This window comes from Thermobia domestica, chromosome 11, assembly GCF_964235325.1.
Source record: "Thermobia domestica chromosome 11, izTheDome1.hap1.1, whole genome shotgun sequence".
Classification (NCBI taxonomy): domain Eukaryota; kingdom Metazoa; phylum Arthropoda; class Insecta; order Zygentoma; family Lepismatidae; genus Thermobia; species Thermobia domestica.
This window is the reverse complement of record NC_137464.1, coordinates 119,035,705-119,053,475: the sequence shown is the minus strand read 5'-3', so window position 1 is coordinate 119,053,475 and position 17,771 is coordinate 119,035,705. Positions and strand designations below refer to the sequence as shown.

General features: G+C 35.0%; 1 protein-coding gene across 4 annotated transcripts in view; it reads right to left on the bottom strand.

Moving 5' to 3' along the window:
• The window catches only part of flfl (serine/threonine-protein phosphatase 4 regulatory subunit 3 flfl), a 106,520-nt gene extending 96,566 nt beyond the window's left edge, over positions 1-9,954 (bottom strand). Inside the window, exon 1 of one of the 4 annotated variants that reach the window (XM_081731072.1) lies at positions 9,313-9,954. The gene's annotated coding sequence lies outside the window, so the exon portion shown is untranslated. The remainder of the gene's footprint in view (positions 1-9,312) is intronic. The other 3 variants (XM_081731073.1, XM_081731074.1, XM_081731076.1) reach the window with 3 other exon arrangements.
• Positions 9,955-17,771: the final 7,817 nt, after the last annotated feature.

Genomic DNA, 17,771 nt, shown 5'->3' with positions numbered 1-17,771 from the left:
ATTGTACTTTAAAGTGAAACCTCACGGCAGTAGTACGTACTTCGCATCTACTGAAAAGACGCAGCAGAGTTACCACTAATGTTCTAACACAGACGTTACTTTTAAATGTACGCTGGGTACATTTTCAGGAAATCAAAAAGAAAAAACTCAATTGTGCTGTTATAGCAAATTCCATTGAAATTAAATTTCAAACTTCACACGTCCCGCGGTTAAGCCCTTTAGATAACAACAGACAGATTATTAATGAAAGTGAATGATTATGAAATAATCGGCGGAATAAGGATGTGAAAGGAAACGGAAGAACCGCGAGATAACACACGGACACAATGTCATTCACCAAAAGCTCGCGTGGCTGGAGATAGACACAGGGAACCCCCACACCAAAGGAGAGTCCTAGCAAATTCTGTTACAATACCATCTATGTAGCTGATGGGGCGGAATACACCTTATTGTTTTGTTTATGTTGATATCTATTCTAAACGTAGACACGATATAGCTACATTCGTATGACAGATCACAATATGTTTGATTGTATTGATTGTTTCTGAAAGCTAATATACGGCGGAAAATGTTGTGAATCTGATTTCCAATAGGCAGGAAATAACAGAAAACATTTACCAAGAATCAGCAGTTCTCTATAGAAGAAAGTGTAACACAAAAAGTGGTCATCAGGCTAAATTTAGTGGACCGAACTTAGTTCAAGTAACATCTATGATAAATCCATTTTAAAGATAAGAGCAAAGAAAGTTGTTACAAGTATTATTTCTAATGTTATTCTCCTATTTTGCCACAAAACTCCCTTAAAATGATAAAAGTTATCATATTGCTTGTAAATACTCGTATATAGTAAATTTTAAAAATATTTAGCGTAGTGAGTTTTTATTTATTTATTTCTTAATCAATAACCATAACTTAAAAATGTTCTGAAGTCTTCGTCGAAGCTAACTGTATCGAAAGAAAATCTGAACTGCTTATGTGGATTACGTACCTTCATGTTAACCTTAAACTACATTTTAGCGTGGATCTGAAGAAGCAAACTTAAGTCTTATAGTTTTCTTTCTACATTTGTAGGCTTTGAGAATATATGAGTAAAGACAAATAGTTGAACATATGGACCTTCTTGAATATTGGAAATAGGTGTTAGCAAGTTCATAAAATTATTTTTTTCTCAGTATAATACCTTTCGAACTCTACAGATTTAGGACACAACACAGGATAAAACGTTGCTTCGAATACTAAGGAATGTGATTCAGAGAAGCAGATCGGATTTTTCTTCTGATACAATTAGCAGTGACAAAGATCTTACTACAATATTAAACTGAAATTATTGCTTAAGGAATAAAGAGAAATGCACTAAGGTAAATAAATTTCTTTTACTATTATTATACACAAAAGTCCGTGCTATTTTTCAATTACATTTCGAGTTCCCTCATGACCCGTTAGGTTTTCAACTTTAGTCACACAAGAAACCAAGTTTCAATGGCCAATGGGAATTAACGTGTTGTGCGCGTCTCTCATTGGGCTCTATACTTACATCCTACATCAGTTCAATGCTTGAAAACAAAATTAAACTGCGTAAGAGTGAATAAGCATACTATGTAACGCGATTTTGTACCTGGATTATAAGTAAACTACGATGCACACAAACAAAAATACTTAGAACAGAGCTAGAATAATCTGAAGTCATTATTATTATTATTATTATGTAACAGTAGATCTCATTTATACGCTCTTGGATGGGTTAAAAAATTATAATGAATTCGTTATAAACTTCGAAATTCCCAATTTAACTTGAACCTCACATATATGTAATACAATTGACTCACGAGTACTATTATATCGCTTCAGACTATTCTATGCGTGCCTATGGTTTTGCTTCACAGGAAAATTTCATTACTTCCACATTGTTCAAGGAACGTGCGGCATCGAACACCCAAACAAAACATTTGAAGTAATTTCAATTGATAAATAGTTTTAGCATGGCAGTGGAAAAAACATGAAAAAAATGTTCACGTATTCAGTCGTATGTGAAGCAAGAGTGAAATGTTACAATCGAACAACGTTATTGTTTCAATTGTACTTTTTATATACTAGTGACCATAATTAAGACCGTAACACGTAGACCTGTTATTTATAAAAAAAAAAAAAAAAAAAAAATGCACCGAGACTAAGGGATGATGATGATGGAATGAAAGAAGTAGGAGGAAACGGAAACGGCAGAACCCCGATAAAAACCACATTCTGTCCACCAAAAAGCCCACTTGGCGGGAACCAGGGACTCCTCACACGCTTTAACACTGACCCTTCCGTGCCCCCATATGTCTAATTAAAATCGGTTGGGGCAAAAGAATAATTATGATTTAATAGAGGCGTCAGCAGCGGAGCCATTCGATCCCTCACGAAATCGGTTTTCAGAACCAGCGCTTAGGTTGCAAGAAAATATTTGAGCCCTGGTCTTAAATTAGCAAAATAAATTGTGCGACTGTACTGTAAATCACCCGACGGCTCCTAAATTAGTCTCTCTTGTTTCTCCACAATTATTTTCGTTACGCGCTCTTTGACAGCGGTATTCAAAGTTTCGGTATTTTGGTGAAGCTGTGCTCACCCAGTTCTTCTGAACATGCTATGCTGTTCATTAATTTATCACGATATGCGATATTATCAACCTTCAGCATTCTCCTCCAGTTTAATTTGCCATAGATCTTTACTTAAGACTAAACTAGTTCCTGACAATTTTCGGCCTTATGATTAACACTGAACCATTATATCAAAAAACTATCGTTGCTGAATACTTTTGGAGAATGGCAATGCCCCCTCTGGTCAAATCAGATGTGTTCAAGTAGATCGACAGAACTATATTTAGTAATTACTGTAACATTATACCTAAGCCAGTACGACACAGTTTCTTCTAAGCTTTCCACAAACATAAGGGAACATATGACTACTCTTCGTCTTGCTGACGTCACTGAATTCGCAAACAACGCAGAACTGTAAAATATGATGGACGAGCATAATTTGAAGTACAAGCAAGCTGGTTTGGAAATAACGGACGAGCATAATTTGAAATACAAGCAAACTGGTTTGGAAATAACACAGAATAAACGAAAAGGGTTTTCAACAACTTCGTAAGGAAGTCAAGAATACAAATTCATGGATAGTTGAATTAAAGAGAAAAAACAAAACATGATTGAACACGACAGGCACATATTCTATAATATCTGAACAGTCACCTGAAATGTGACTAGAATCCGATAATTAATTTCAATGTCTGGCTGGCACCCTGATTACACTGAAGTAGTTGTGAGTGAGGTGCCTTCTATATTCTTTGCGTTTATTGTAAAAAGTACTCCATTACGTAAAAAATATACCGCTAACAACCGTATATAATGTACAAAGGCATAAAGTATCATGTTTGTGAATTTAAGTTACTCATTTTTTCTGAATATTGAGCTATTACGTTGCGTTTCGCTAGTATAATACACTTTGCGTGAATCTTATATTGTACGAATTTCAGGAGTGAAATTTCGTGTTACCAACTGAACTATGGTAAGGTTAAATTCTTGATAATGTAAATTCCTTCTATTCGAATCACAAGTCTTCCTGCCCTTACGATGTTTTATAAGACCTTTATTTCTCCGATCATTGAATATTGTTCACCTGTATGGAATATGACAGTAACTATTAATCTATGACGCATTGATTTGGTCTCGAAATTCTTTACCGCCATAGATTTAGAATTCCTGAATTACGTGACCAGTCGAGATAAGAAATAATGTCTTTAATGAATTTATGTACTCCAAACAAACAACGCCGAGTTGCAGATCTACTTTACTTATATAAGATTATCAATGGTAAAATCGATTTTGAATTTTTACTCTATCACAGATTAACTTTCAAATTCCTTCCTGGCGAACCTGTTTTCTTAATTTGCTAACTTACGGGACACCTAGGTTATCAACTGTAAAACGCTCCTTGTTTTACAGAGTATTTCATGATTACAATACGTTGTTAACATGATATATTTTTACACCTAAACAAAACTTTAGAACGCAGCTAAAGAGAACGTTACAAATTTAGAGGCGAACCTCTTGTGTTTGTATTTATTTAATTTTATTCATTTATTTGTTTTGTTTATTATTACGTTGTTCAGTTTCTGTCTTAGTGTTGTATGAAACTCTGTGAATAAATAAATAAATCTTTTAAATTATATTTTTCCTCCTCCTCCTTGCTATTTTAACTAAGAGAAATGTTTCAACGAGTTACCGACGATATAAATCGAAGTTAAAAAAACGATGCTTGAGATAATTGTCTCATGCACTGTTTTCACCATTAATGCAAAACTCGTTTCGCCACATATATATCAATTAACATTACTTGCGAAATGACGCAACAACATGTAAGGTTACACAGAAATTAACTATTCTATCAGACCTTGTTTCTATTTTGTACTAAAACACAATAATACACTGAGCAAGGCTATGTGATAATATGTAATAAAACACACAATCACGTAACAGTTTCGACACAATAACTGTGTCTCAGAAGCCAGAGATTATAAAGACAGGAAACAAGGAGGATTCTCGATAAATAAAGAGTGGGATAAGATTGTGCTTAAAGAAAAAAAAAAAACGAAAAGGAAGAAGAAAGAGAACAAACTAAAAAGAAAAAGAAAAATAATTAAAGGCAGAATGCATCCAGAGAGAAAATGAAAGTAAACTTTTAACTGGACACGTGTGCAGCTAAAAAGTGAACATTAAAACCACACAAGTGTTACTCTTAATGAAGGGGTGGAGCCTAATTAAAAGTTGATCTCCGGAGAGTATATTAAGAGGTGACCAACTCCCAAGCAGCCAGAAGGAGTGGAAGTCTGATGAAGACACAGTTATTGTGTCGAAACTGTTACGTGATTGTGTATTTTGTTACATATTGATCACATAGCCTTGCTCAGAAATTAACTCTAGATGTAACACACACTACATCATATTTTCGGAACGACTACCTCCCCAACGACGTTGAATCGACTGCTACGTGTTTTCAGAATATCGTATTGTCTGATACTTATATAAACTTGCTATTACTCACAAAACCAAACATTGTATTTAGATCAACTTAATGTTTGTATAGTCGTTTACACCGACTTGGCTATGCATAAGGTTAATACCTGAACAAAAATTCACACGGCATTCATTTTGAATAGGTCTGCATGATCAATTTTCGAAAGAAATGTTTTAAAATATTACAATAACTTATCTCGGTGTATGGTAAATAAAACAGTAAAGTGACGAATTTTACTACTTTCAGCAAAACTTGCCTAGGCTGATCCTTCAAAAACTATAGGCCTATTTGGCAAGGTTCTAGAACACAGGTCCCCCTTCCCACTTAGCTGTAATAAAGACTGAAAACAACGTGCCCTGCAGGGCTCTAACCCGCCTTCACTCGCTAACGCTCGCTCGGCAATACTATTTGAATTAAATAATAAACTTTGGTACAGAAAAGAACCAACCTAGCTACTAACCTGTGTTCTAGAACCTTCCCGGCCTATTTGGATTGGATTGAGTTTAGCGCCTCGTTCAGCAGTGAAATTATATGAGACGTGGACCTACAGCTTAACGTGGGATCCGAACCACGATGATTGGCAAAAATCTTGGTTTTCATTGAAAAAAAAAAAAAACGTTTTTTTTGGTTTAAACTTTTTTTTTTTTTTTTTTTTTTTTATTTGCTCTATGTATTTAAATTACATATGATCAGAAGTAAGTTTGTTTCGTCTTGGTGTTATTATGCAACAACAGGGTTATGCTGGAAGGGGTCACATAAGCTTAAAGCGGAATTCAAACCGCTTGTCGGCTTACATCCCAGAGAAATTGTCATCCATTTGGACTCGAAACCGGGACTAATTGGCCACAAATATGATGAGTCTGCCGACTAACTCACGAAGCACTCCTGATAAAAATACGTTGTACTGATCTTTACATACTTGTTAACAAGGTGGTTTAAACCAGCTGGTTTAAAAAAAAAACGGTTTAAACCAAAAAAAAAAGAACGAACAATGCTTTAAATCATGTGAACTTCATAGTGACGTCTCCACATATGAAACCATCTGCGTTACGTTTATCTACTTTTCACCTTTTAATCAAGGGGCCCCGTGTTCAATTCTCGGACGAACCACAATCCATCTTTCAAGTGTAAACCAAGTAGCGATTCGAGGTGTCCCTTTAAGCGAATGTCTTCTCCGTGATAACCTTGGTATTTCATAAGGATGTTAAGGCTAAACATACGAAACGAAACCAAATTATATATTTCTACTTGCCTGAATGCCTGTTGTTTCACAAAGAAGCCAAGGTTGCTTAAATATATTGATAGACATTGGCAAAATTTATCAACTGCCTACGCAGCTTCCAACATCAGCTTGAATTTGACTCTGTTTTAATTTTATTGAATGATATCTACATACCCAATTTGTAATTTAATACCTGTTTTAGCGTAGTGATTATGATACATTGACCTTAAAATTTTATATACAAATACATTTAAAGTAATACCAGGATTTCCCCAATGGCTAAGGAGGGAGGATTAGTTTTACGTAATTGTATATTTTTACTTGTGTAACTGTTTATCTTTTTGTCCTTCTGAAATGACTCTTGACAATTATATTAACAACTAGGCCTATGTAAAGATCAGTACAACGTATTTTTATCAGGTGTCCTTCGTGAGTGTGTCGGCAATCGCATTTGTGACCAATTAGTCTCGATTTCGTGTCGAAATGGACAATTTTTCTTGGATGAAACCGAGAAGCGGTTTGAATTCCGCTTTAAGTTTATGTGATCTCTTCCAGCATAACCTTGCATAATAACACCAAGGCGAAACAAACTAATTTCTGTCCATATGTAATATAAATACATAGAGTAAATTATTTAAACCAAGAAAACTTTTCTTTTTTTTTTCAATAAGAACCATGGTTTTTGCCAACCCTGCCTGTTAATATAATTGTCAAGAGTCATTTCAGGACAAAAAGATAAAGTTGAACAAGTGAAACCATTATACAGAATTACATATAAATCGGGGAACTCCCGCCTTAGCCATTGGGAAAATCTTGTTAGTACTTTAAATGCAAAGTAAATCCCGTTATAACTTTGCATATAAAATTTTAAGGTCAACGTATTATAATCAGTAAGCTAAAACTGAGCTAACAAATTACAAATTTAATATGTAGATACCAATTCAAAAAAATGAAAGCGAAGTCCAATCCAAGCTATTGCTGGAAGCTACGTAGGCAGTCGATCAATTTTGCCAATGTCTTTCAATATATTCAAGTAACATTTGCCTCTCTATAAAACCTCTCTATAAAACAACAGGCATTCAGGCAAGCCGAAATATACAATTTGGTTTCGTTTCCTACGTTTAGGCTTAACATCCTTAAATAATACCAAGATCATCAAAGAGAATACTTTCGCCTAAAATGACATCAGAACTGCTACTTTGTTTACACTTTAAAGAAGGGTTGTGGATCGACCGAGAATTGAATATGGGACACTTTGATTAAAGGTGAAAAGGAGAGAAAACTGATGCAGATTGATTGATATATAGAAACGTCACCATGAAGTTCACACGATTTAAAGCATTTCTTTGTTCTTTTTTGGTTTAAACCAGTTTTTTTTTTTAACAGCTGCTTTAAACCAGTCAACTCTGCGAACCACTTCAGCCGTGAATCGAACTCGGGTCTGTCAAGACAAAGAAGCGTACGCTATTCACATAGCCACGAAGGAGCTATTGGAAAAGTTAAAATAAATAAGTAAATACGGAGAAATCAACAATATTTCCCCATAAAAACTATAAACGATGTGTTCAGCTACACTGTCAAAAGTAATTGGCGGACTAACTTCTTAACTCAAACCTTCTAGATCATATACTAGGAGAGAAAAAAGTTAAACGTAAAATCTGCGTTCGTTTTTCTCTAACAGTCCACCAACTTTATCTGCTTACTTATCTGGAAACTATGTAGATAAAGACAGGGCTTGAAAAATTCACTCGCCTCTCGCTAGTGGCGAGTACTTTTTTTAATCTGACGAGTGAAGTCACGCTAAATAGAGTACACTTATGTTCAAAATGATTGTCGCATATCTATAACTGTCTTCTTGTAAGAATATTATTTGATAATGATTTTGCAGGGTACTTTTAATACTGATACTAAGTGTATAATCGGGAAATGTATATTTCTGGTAAATTTCATAGGAAAAGAATTAGTTATAAATATGAAAATTAGAATCTGTAAAACAAAATGTTGTTAAATGGACACGAATGATTTATTTTCGTTTTACTGTTCTTATTTATTGATCTTTTGATATGAAATTTGCCACATAGATGTCTTTGCCGATTGTACACATACTAACATTATAAGAAATACTGGGCGATTTCGTCATCAAATTATACCCCTGCAACATATTCATAGACATGTGACAATAATTTTGAACATGAGTGTACATTTGGCGAGTATAAACACTGTGATTGCAAATGGTCTGGTTAGTACTCGCAAGCAAGATTTTTTAAGCCGTGGATATAAACATCAAAATTCCCTGCTAAATGGCAACACAGACACATTTCCAGTAAAATATTCCACGTGAACGGTGTCGCACTGAAATTACACACGCCTAATCTGGTGAAACTAAAAAAATATGCAAATAGTACGTTGTATATCCATAAGAAAAGATAAATATAAATAAGCAAAGATTCAGTATGCCATCCCATACCGTACTTTTCATATGATGAATTACAGCTTCAGCCAGAACTCAAAAAACATTGCGCAACTCTTGAATAGTATCTGCCCTTGTATAAAGTGACTACAAGAACTAACCTGATGGTCCAAAACTGTGACTACTAAACTTTCACCAAAAATACGCATACACAGATCTAAAATAAGTTCTACAATTTGTCTTAGTGAACTCAATTCTAAATATTCGTTTGTTAAGAATTTTAGTATTCAAGCCTGTAATAATCCTCAAGCCCACCAAAAATATATTAAAACCAGTCTTGTTTACATTTGTGAACTCTACTTTCTGGATTAGTTTATGTTTACTTTTCATCTCTTTCTCAAAATCCAATACTTATATAGGCCTAAAATATAATCTACTAAATATTTCATATACATTCATGGAACTCAACATCAGCAATCTGAATAACACAAATACAAAACTAAGCTTTCATATAGTCACACATCATCCACACATATACATGCATGCCTCTTAGAACAGTTATATCTACATTTGAGTAATTTTAATTACTACAGTATGAAAGCCAGATTATTTGCGAACTCCTTACATAAGTATTGTTCTGGCACTCCGTACTCAACAGCTTGGTAGGACTGCTCTTCGATACGCAGGCACACAATGCAAACAAAAATACACACAAATGTTTACCATGTTATTCGCACAATTGAATTCGCTGTTCACTACGCATTAATGGGAACACTTTTCGACTGTTCTTGATTCAATTTTAAGAGCAGTATCTTCATTAAACAAAATTAGCTGCCGTCATTCGTCAGTCATAGGCATCATTCGAACGGAAATACGAACGCTAGGTCATATTCCAGAATTATCTTCCAGTGATGAAAAAGAACTGTACCACATTATCATATATATATCATCTAAGATAATCACTGACTACATTCACTAGTCACTTATATACAATAACTTTGCACGTTTATTGTTTTTACCTAATGAACTGACGTACTCTCCCCTGTTTTAACAACATTATGCGCCATGTTGGATTCACAACAACGCTCTACGGGGTTCACAGAAGAAAAAGAACGGATTCCCGCGTAATATGAAGTCACCTAATGTAATGTAAGTCAGCTACAATAAAAATGAAATCTGGCTCAAATCAGGCTCAAGCTGCTTCAAATATGAAACTTATTGTGTATAACTATAATTTGTTACACTTGCTTAAAGATGTTTATGGAAAATAATGAATAGTTTCAGCTTTCTACGAAAATCTATGATCAATAGAAAACATTTGAGCATCACCGAGCGTAAACGGTGATGCTTAAAAGGTATGAAATGTCATGCACGTACATGAAAGTTCTTAATTAAAGTGAATTACTGTATAAATCAGACAATTCTATTTATTTATGTTTAACTAATAGACCTGAAGTAATATATGCGACGACAACTCATTACAGCATAATCCACATTTTATAGTTGATTTTTCAGTCTTTAGTTGTGGAACGGTCATAAGACTTTTTTTTTTTTTAATGTAGCTTTATCTTAAGAATGTGCATCTTCAATTCAAGATGTAGTTAAAATTAGGATATTAGATTGACACAAATGGTTAGGGGCACATCCGCGGAGGGATCTACCGTGTCTGGACCCCTCAAAACTTCTGAACTCTTTTGAATACTTGTGTTTGGTCTGTACCAGATGTGCACTTACGGAGGATCTATTCAATCCGACCCCGCAACCCGGACCCTATCCAACATAAGTAACCCGAAAGACATTTGCATACTTTCCTAATAAAATTATACTTGCTTTAACAGGTAAATGATTGATTTGGCCTAAATATTTTATTGTACACTACATCTGCATTCTTTCTTACACAAATAATTTAGTTACATCACTTTTTCTCCCTTTGAATATAATTTTAAGTACTTGCAAATTACTTATCGTTTTTTCGGATGTAGAATTACATCGGTTCAATACTACATAGACGTAGTGTCCTGTAGTATTGTAACCCCCTCCCAACTTACGACCTTCTCTAATAAAAATTTCTAGGTGCGCGCCTGCATGTGATTGATAGGTTATATTGTTGTTCATTGGCGTCTCTGGCATGTAAAATTTGGGGGGGACATCAAAGGAAATGATCTAACTGCTAGTGAGTATCTAAATAAATTAAATTAAAATAAAATATTGAATATTTCGTATTTCAAAATATTGGGGGGACGCGTCCCCCTCGTCCCCCCCCCCCCGTCAGAGACGCCCATGTTGTTGTTACTCTAGTGTTCACTATAAGGGATGTTGTCGAATGCTTGTTGTAAGATTTACGAGGTTAATAGGCAGGGTGCGAAATCGCGGGGGGACGGGGGAACTTCCCCCCACCAAAAAATGTTATACTTGCACTCCCCCCCCCCCCACCAAAATCTGTAGGTGGGGGAAGGACAGATGGAAAGCAAATGTTATAAATTAATATAAATGTGGTGTACGGGGTCACGAGTTCGATTCCTGGTGGGAGCGCCTCACAAAAATTTGAACGATTACGGTGGTTCGGATTCTACCTTAAACTGTAAGTCCACATCTCATAGCCTCGCTGCTGAAGAGAAATGTTAAACTTAAATCACCAAATCAATCGTATTATTGTGCTTGTGCTTTCATTTTAAAAGTTTAGCGTCCTACAAATATCCACCAAGGCTAAGGAAGGCGGTCATGATGAGATAGATGATAATGGTGGATTAAGAAACTGGAACGAAAGGGTAGGACTCCGAGAAAAAACCCATGCACAGTGTTTATATACCACAAGCAGAATTTGCCGCGAGTTAGGATCCCATGCACCTGAGGTGAACGCTCTACCACTGAGATAACGCGGCTTTCGTTGTGCCTTCAAGTACTTGTGTTGAAATCATATGTTAGTTATAATAATACATTCTTCCTAATAATAGGTCTACGATAAGATACATAGTATTATTTACACTCTTATAGGTGGTCGGATATCTGAACGACCAAACTAAAACACTAAATACAGTGAAGAAACGTGAATTTCACAAATAATAATAAAAGCTATACTCTGACTCTTCAGTTCATAAGACTCTATGACTGGTCAGGTGGAACGCTTTACCTTCGTATGTTTAATGCTTGGTTAGCACATCGGTTCTCACGCGTTATTATTTCTGACTTCTAGATCTCACACCACTATTTTCGTGAAACTAGTCCTCCTTATGATGGTAAACACAAGGGGACTGTGCTCCCATGGGAGTCTATCCCTGGACCATACGCACCGAATTGTATATTAAATGCAGTAGCGTATTATTATTATTATTATTATTATTATTATTATTATTATTATTATTATTATTATTATTATTATTATTATTATTATTATTATTATTATTATTATTACATTAATATTTTAACTTTTTGGAGCCCCACTTCATGTGTGAAGCACAATGAGAACCGCTGAACTTCTTCCCCCGACAAGGTAACCAGACGTCCCGTATTGGCCAGGACAGTCCCTTTTTCTCAACCGCTGTCCCGTTTTTTCTGATTCTCAGAAAACGACTAAATGTCCCGTTTTTAAGCAAAAGTGACCCAGGTGTCCCTTAATTATTATTCGAAATATAAATGGTCAATGTAAATTCTACACTCTTTCGTACCAACACTCATTGGGAAGGTTCAGCTGTGTCTGGAACTTTTGAATGTTCCAAGCGTGACTACTTCATCAGCCATCAACTTTCCATTCCGCAGTAGAAAAAATACAAGGTCAACCATTTACAGTTTTTGAGGTGATTTTTGTTTTATATGATTTAAAAAATATTTAGCTTCAAAATCTCAAGATTGCTTCATTTCAGTAGCTGCGCGGAAAACTCTTGAGAATTTGGATAGGGAGAGTTTTATTTCTGAAGGAGCTAAGATTCGCCAGTATGTTCACACTTTCTATCAAACTGCAGTTGAATGTTTAGATAAGTGAATAAAAGCCCTTGAAACTTTTGAAGCAATTTAGTTAGATTACGCTTAAAGGTGTACCATGTTGGCAGGATATACAAAAACAATAGACTTTATTCAGGAAAATAGTCCTTTCGTTCAGATTGATGCTACTGCTTTTTACGACAACTGCATGTATTTAAAAGAATACTTGACACCAGAATTATTGACTAAGTGGAACTCAAATAGAGTATCTCTTGACAAGTTCTGGGTAGAAGTATTTTCCCATTTTTGTTCTAACGTACCGTACTCAAATCTTCTAAAAAATGTGGAGTTCTTTCTCTGCTTACCCGGGACTAATGATCCAACGGAACGTGTATTCTCGCACATAAATGTTTTGTGGACAAGTGAGAAAACCCAACTGTCCATAGATGCATTGAAAGCTGTGCTGATCAGTAAGATTAATTTTGATCAGTATTGTATTAATTTCTACAAACTGTTGAATGCAAACAAAGAACTGTTAAAGAGGATCCAGTCATCCCCCCCCCAAAAAAAAACACTGAAAGCTACGCTAGATGATATAGTAAAGAATAACGGATGTTCAATAATGAGGTAAGTAGTTTATTAGTAGTTAAAAGTACTGTTGGATAGTACTTAAGTTAGAAACGATACTCTTATTTGTGTATTTTATAATTGAAAACACTAGTGAGTCCCAAAATCCAACCTGGATGTCAGATATTTACCCCCCATCGCCGATTCGTATGCGTCCCGTTTCTGCAAGTAAAAATTCTGGTCACCTTGTCCCCCGACCATTTTCAAATGATTTCGCACCCTGTTAATAGGTCTATTGTATTAACAATTAATGCTCAGAAAATTTGTCAAGGGTTTGTTTAGTTACCACTGAAGCTATAGGATGAGATTCTTGCTTTGTGGTCTAGGAGGAATAACACACTTATGAATCTGATCTAATGAACTGTCTAATTCGTCAATTGCTTCATTTTGTTTCCTTATAACTTCTCCAAAAGACATACCATTCATCTAAGAACATTAATAAAAATAAAAGAGCGTTCACCTCCGGTACTTGGGGTTCCGGGTTCGATCCCAGCTCGGGGACTTTGTGGTGGACAAACACCGTGCTCGTGGGTTTTCTCGGGGTTCTCCCACTTTCTTCATTTCCCTCATTTCTCATCATCACCGTCTCCTTTAGCCTAACTGGCATAAGCGTGAGACGTAAAACTTAAAGATTTCATTTCATTTACATTTTTTGTTTGAAAATGGTAAAATAGCCATAATTAGAGTACGAATTATCGAATCGAAGTCGAGTAAAAGGTAATGTCCAGTGGCGGCAGGTGGACGTTAAAAGTGGGGGGGGGGGGTAAGACATGATCTGAACAATTGTAGTATATCAATGTTAGATTTCCTGGTTTCTAACACTGTTTGATGAAAGGTTGTATAACTAATAGGATAATATTTTTTTTCACTTAAAATACCATATATCGTATTTCTATTTTATTAAGTAAATTCATAAGAGCAATACAGCTAGGTACTAGTCCTTTATACTCTTAAACAACGAAAGTGTAAGGAGAGATTCGAGTTCTTGCTCATGAACATCTTAAAATTCTGTTTGGAAGATTGTTTGATCAGATTATTTAATAAATTTGCAAAACAAATAAATAGAAGGGATAATATTAATCATAGTAATGGATAATGTCGCTTGTTTTACAGAAGTTATATTTAAACTGGGAATTAATGAACAACTTATACATTTAATTCCACACATGCCATTAAATGAATGTTTTTACTATTAGAAAATGAAATACAGTAAGTACTGCAAGCATATGCTATGATATTTAAAGAAATATGCAATTGCAATATTAATTTCTTTGAATTGCAATTAAAACGCAATTACTGTAGCTTTCTTAACTCCACGGGAAGAAAAATAACCAATGCGTACTCACGCAACGGAAAATATCATATGGCACCATTTTTTTTTCTATGAAACAGTAATATACATACAAAATCTTTACCAAAGTGTCCACATTCTGGAAAATAAGTGAAAGTCATGGAAAGGTCAGGGAAGTAAAAATGTATCAGGAGAAGTCAGGGGAATGACAGATTGGTCAGGGAAAGTCGGGGAAAAATCGATTGAGGTCCATTGTTCACTGAATTTATGAAATAGGGTTGATTTCTTTACTGTTACTGGATGCAAAATGTGGTGTTCTCAATGATGATATTGAGAGAGTCAGTGTTCTCTGATATAGTTGTTAAAACTAATTTTCCGCGAGAAACACATCTAACTGCATCCTGGCATATTTGTTCAAAAGGGTAGACGCTCTTCTAGAAGAATTGCATGGTGCCAAGAGGATATCTGGACAAGTGACTGAGAATGCGAAGAAATAGTATCTCTAGCCCACACTGAAAAATCAGATTGAAGAATATAAGGAACACTCGAATGAATGTATTCATAGCCAATAACAGAGATGGTATTGGACTTGATGATTTTTTTACTTGCCTTAGGAAATGGGAAGAACTTTGTTGACTTATGGTCAGTTATGAAATTGTGTTATATCTTCTTTCACGGAAACGCATTTTTTGATAGTGGTTTCACAATAAATAAAATTCTCATTGTTGAGAACTTACAAGAATTTCTGGTGGCTCAACGGATCATATATGATTCTGTGATAAGAATAGGTTGGTCATCAGGATTAATAATTACAAGATGTATGATACATTTCAGTGAGAAATTCAATGATACAATATCAGGTGTATTTGGAAAAGAAAAGAGAAATAAATGCTAGAGACGAGAAGAGGAGAGAGAAACGGAAGATTCAGCAACAACTAAAGGAGCTGGAGGAAAAAGACAAGAAAATTAAACTGAGAGGACAACAAGGATATTCAGATCAATGAGAAAAAACTATGCGAGAAAATATGAAAACAAATTTCTAAATGGGTTGCTTTTAACAAGTGCACCAGCAAAAGTATGCGTTATATAATGTGTGTTTATATATATATATATATATATATATATATATATATATAATCAGTAAAATCATACATGAACTGTTTATTACTATAGGCAATATTATAATGCTGTATAATTGGTATTATAATGTATAAGAATATTATAATGTGTATTTTTTTATATATCTTAAGTACTCTGTATACTGCACACTTTCTTTTGTAATTTTACATTTTGTGTAATATGTAGGCCTAATCAATATCGGCCTAATGCACATGTTTGTAAATTTACATTCTTTTGGAAAGAAAATTGAAAAAAGAAAGAAATAGAAGCGAAAGAGAACAATGCCAACTATGGGGAGTGTGGAGGCTGGGGTTTCTTTCTTTTTTCTATATTTTTAAGTTATTCAGGTGTCAGGGAAATCTGGAACTTTCATCATGGAAAGTCATGGAAAAGTCAGAGATTTTTTCTCCAAATTGTGTGGACACCCTGTTTACATTTCCAAAGGGAAATATATAAATTAGGGCGTCATTTCAAAAAAGTGGGGTCAACTGACCCCTCTTGTCCCCCTAATCGCTGCCCATAGCAATGTCCATTATTTTCAGTCGTAAGTTCTATTAATGCACAGGCGGATGTGGTGCAGTGGCGGCACTATCAAGAGTTGAATGGGGAAAATAAAGACTACACGTCTCCAAGCACAATATTTCAACGACCAAAAATCATGACACATTGTTCAAGTTAGATAGAGTTCGAGGGAAGGAGATAATACGCATATTTGATTGATCTACTTTGTCTCAGTACGGAATGAACTCTTGGAGGAAGAACTGAAACGAAAGGCACATCTCATGGTTATGCCTTTTACTGTAATGGAAACGAATGATTAAAGCAAATTTTTCTAAAAGAATTTGTGAAATGGGAGTGTGGGAGAAAATGAAAAAACTTGAGAAAAAACTCATTGACACGGTGTTGTGCACCATAAACTTTCATCGTCTGGGATTGATGCAGGGACCCTTGGACCAGAAGTAAGTACTCTATCACTGCCCCACTTCACGGGAAGATCTATGGTTCCGATAGATGTATCGGTCGATTAAATACTGTACTATGCATAATAAACCAATGTACAAAAGAGTAAGTTACTGACTCTCAAAATGAGAATTTCGTAAGTTTTCTACGTTCAGAAACTGTCAGTACGTTTTTCTAGGTCAGTTATTCTCAACTAGTGGGTCACGACTCTCCAGTAGTCACTGACAGATTGTCTGTGGATCTCCACCAAGGTGGATTTCAATACATTTTTATTATTGTAGTTATTATTTGTAAAAAAGACGGATCTTAATGCTTAAAAGACTAAGAACAGCTAACCGTTTTAGGTTAGCTATAAGAAAATGAAAATTTCATGAATTGTGTATAAAGACACCATGTACTTAGCTTCGATTTATAAGTCTTAAGCATTATTAGTCATATCACAGATAACGAAGTGATTCACGCAATTCTCTAATGGTGGAGGGACAGGCAAATAGAATTCTACGCTTGCGAAGTAAAGAAGCTCATAGCCTGGTGGCAAAAATATGTTGCAGTGGCAGGCCTACATCGAGAAATGTCACAGGTAACTTCAATTCATACCTGATAAGGTCCTGACATTAACTTGTGAGGATACTTACTGGACACTCCTCGTATTAGTGTGTTTCACATTACAATGTACAGCATATAAGAGGCGTTTTAAGATCCATGTAGTCAATAATAGTGAACTAATTTGTATTGACTGCTTCATCGAATCACATTAACTTTTGTTAACCTATAAGCATTCAGTAAAAATATTGTAAATTCGGGAGAAATTGATGTAGGAACTTCTGAATAATTCTTTCTTTTACATAAGGGTCTAATTGAACGCATCGCAAATTTATGAAGGCATAAAAATTAGGACGCCGCAGAGGAAACGCCGCTACGAAACATAACTTTGGTGATCTTGAAGAGTAAGGAGGATAAAGACAGTCAGAAACAAATGTAATAGAGAAGACAAAAATGTCGTATAATAGAAAGTTTAATATTACATGAGTTTAGGAACATGAGCACACCAAGGATAGATTTTACAACAAAATACGAGAACAGATTAATTAATAAAAATAGTGGATTGTTCGCATAATACAAGATATTCTTAAAAATTACACGTACAAAATCTGCGAACTCTCACTTAA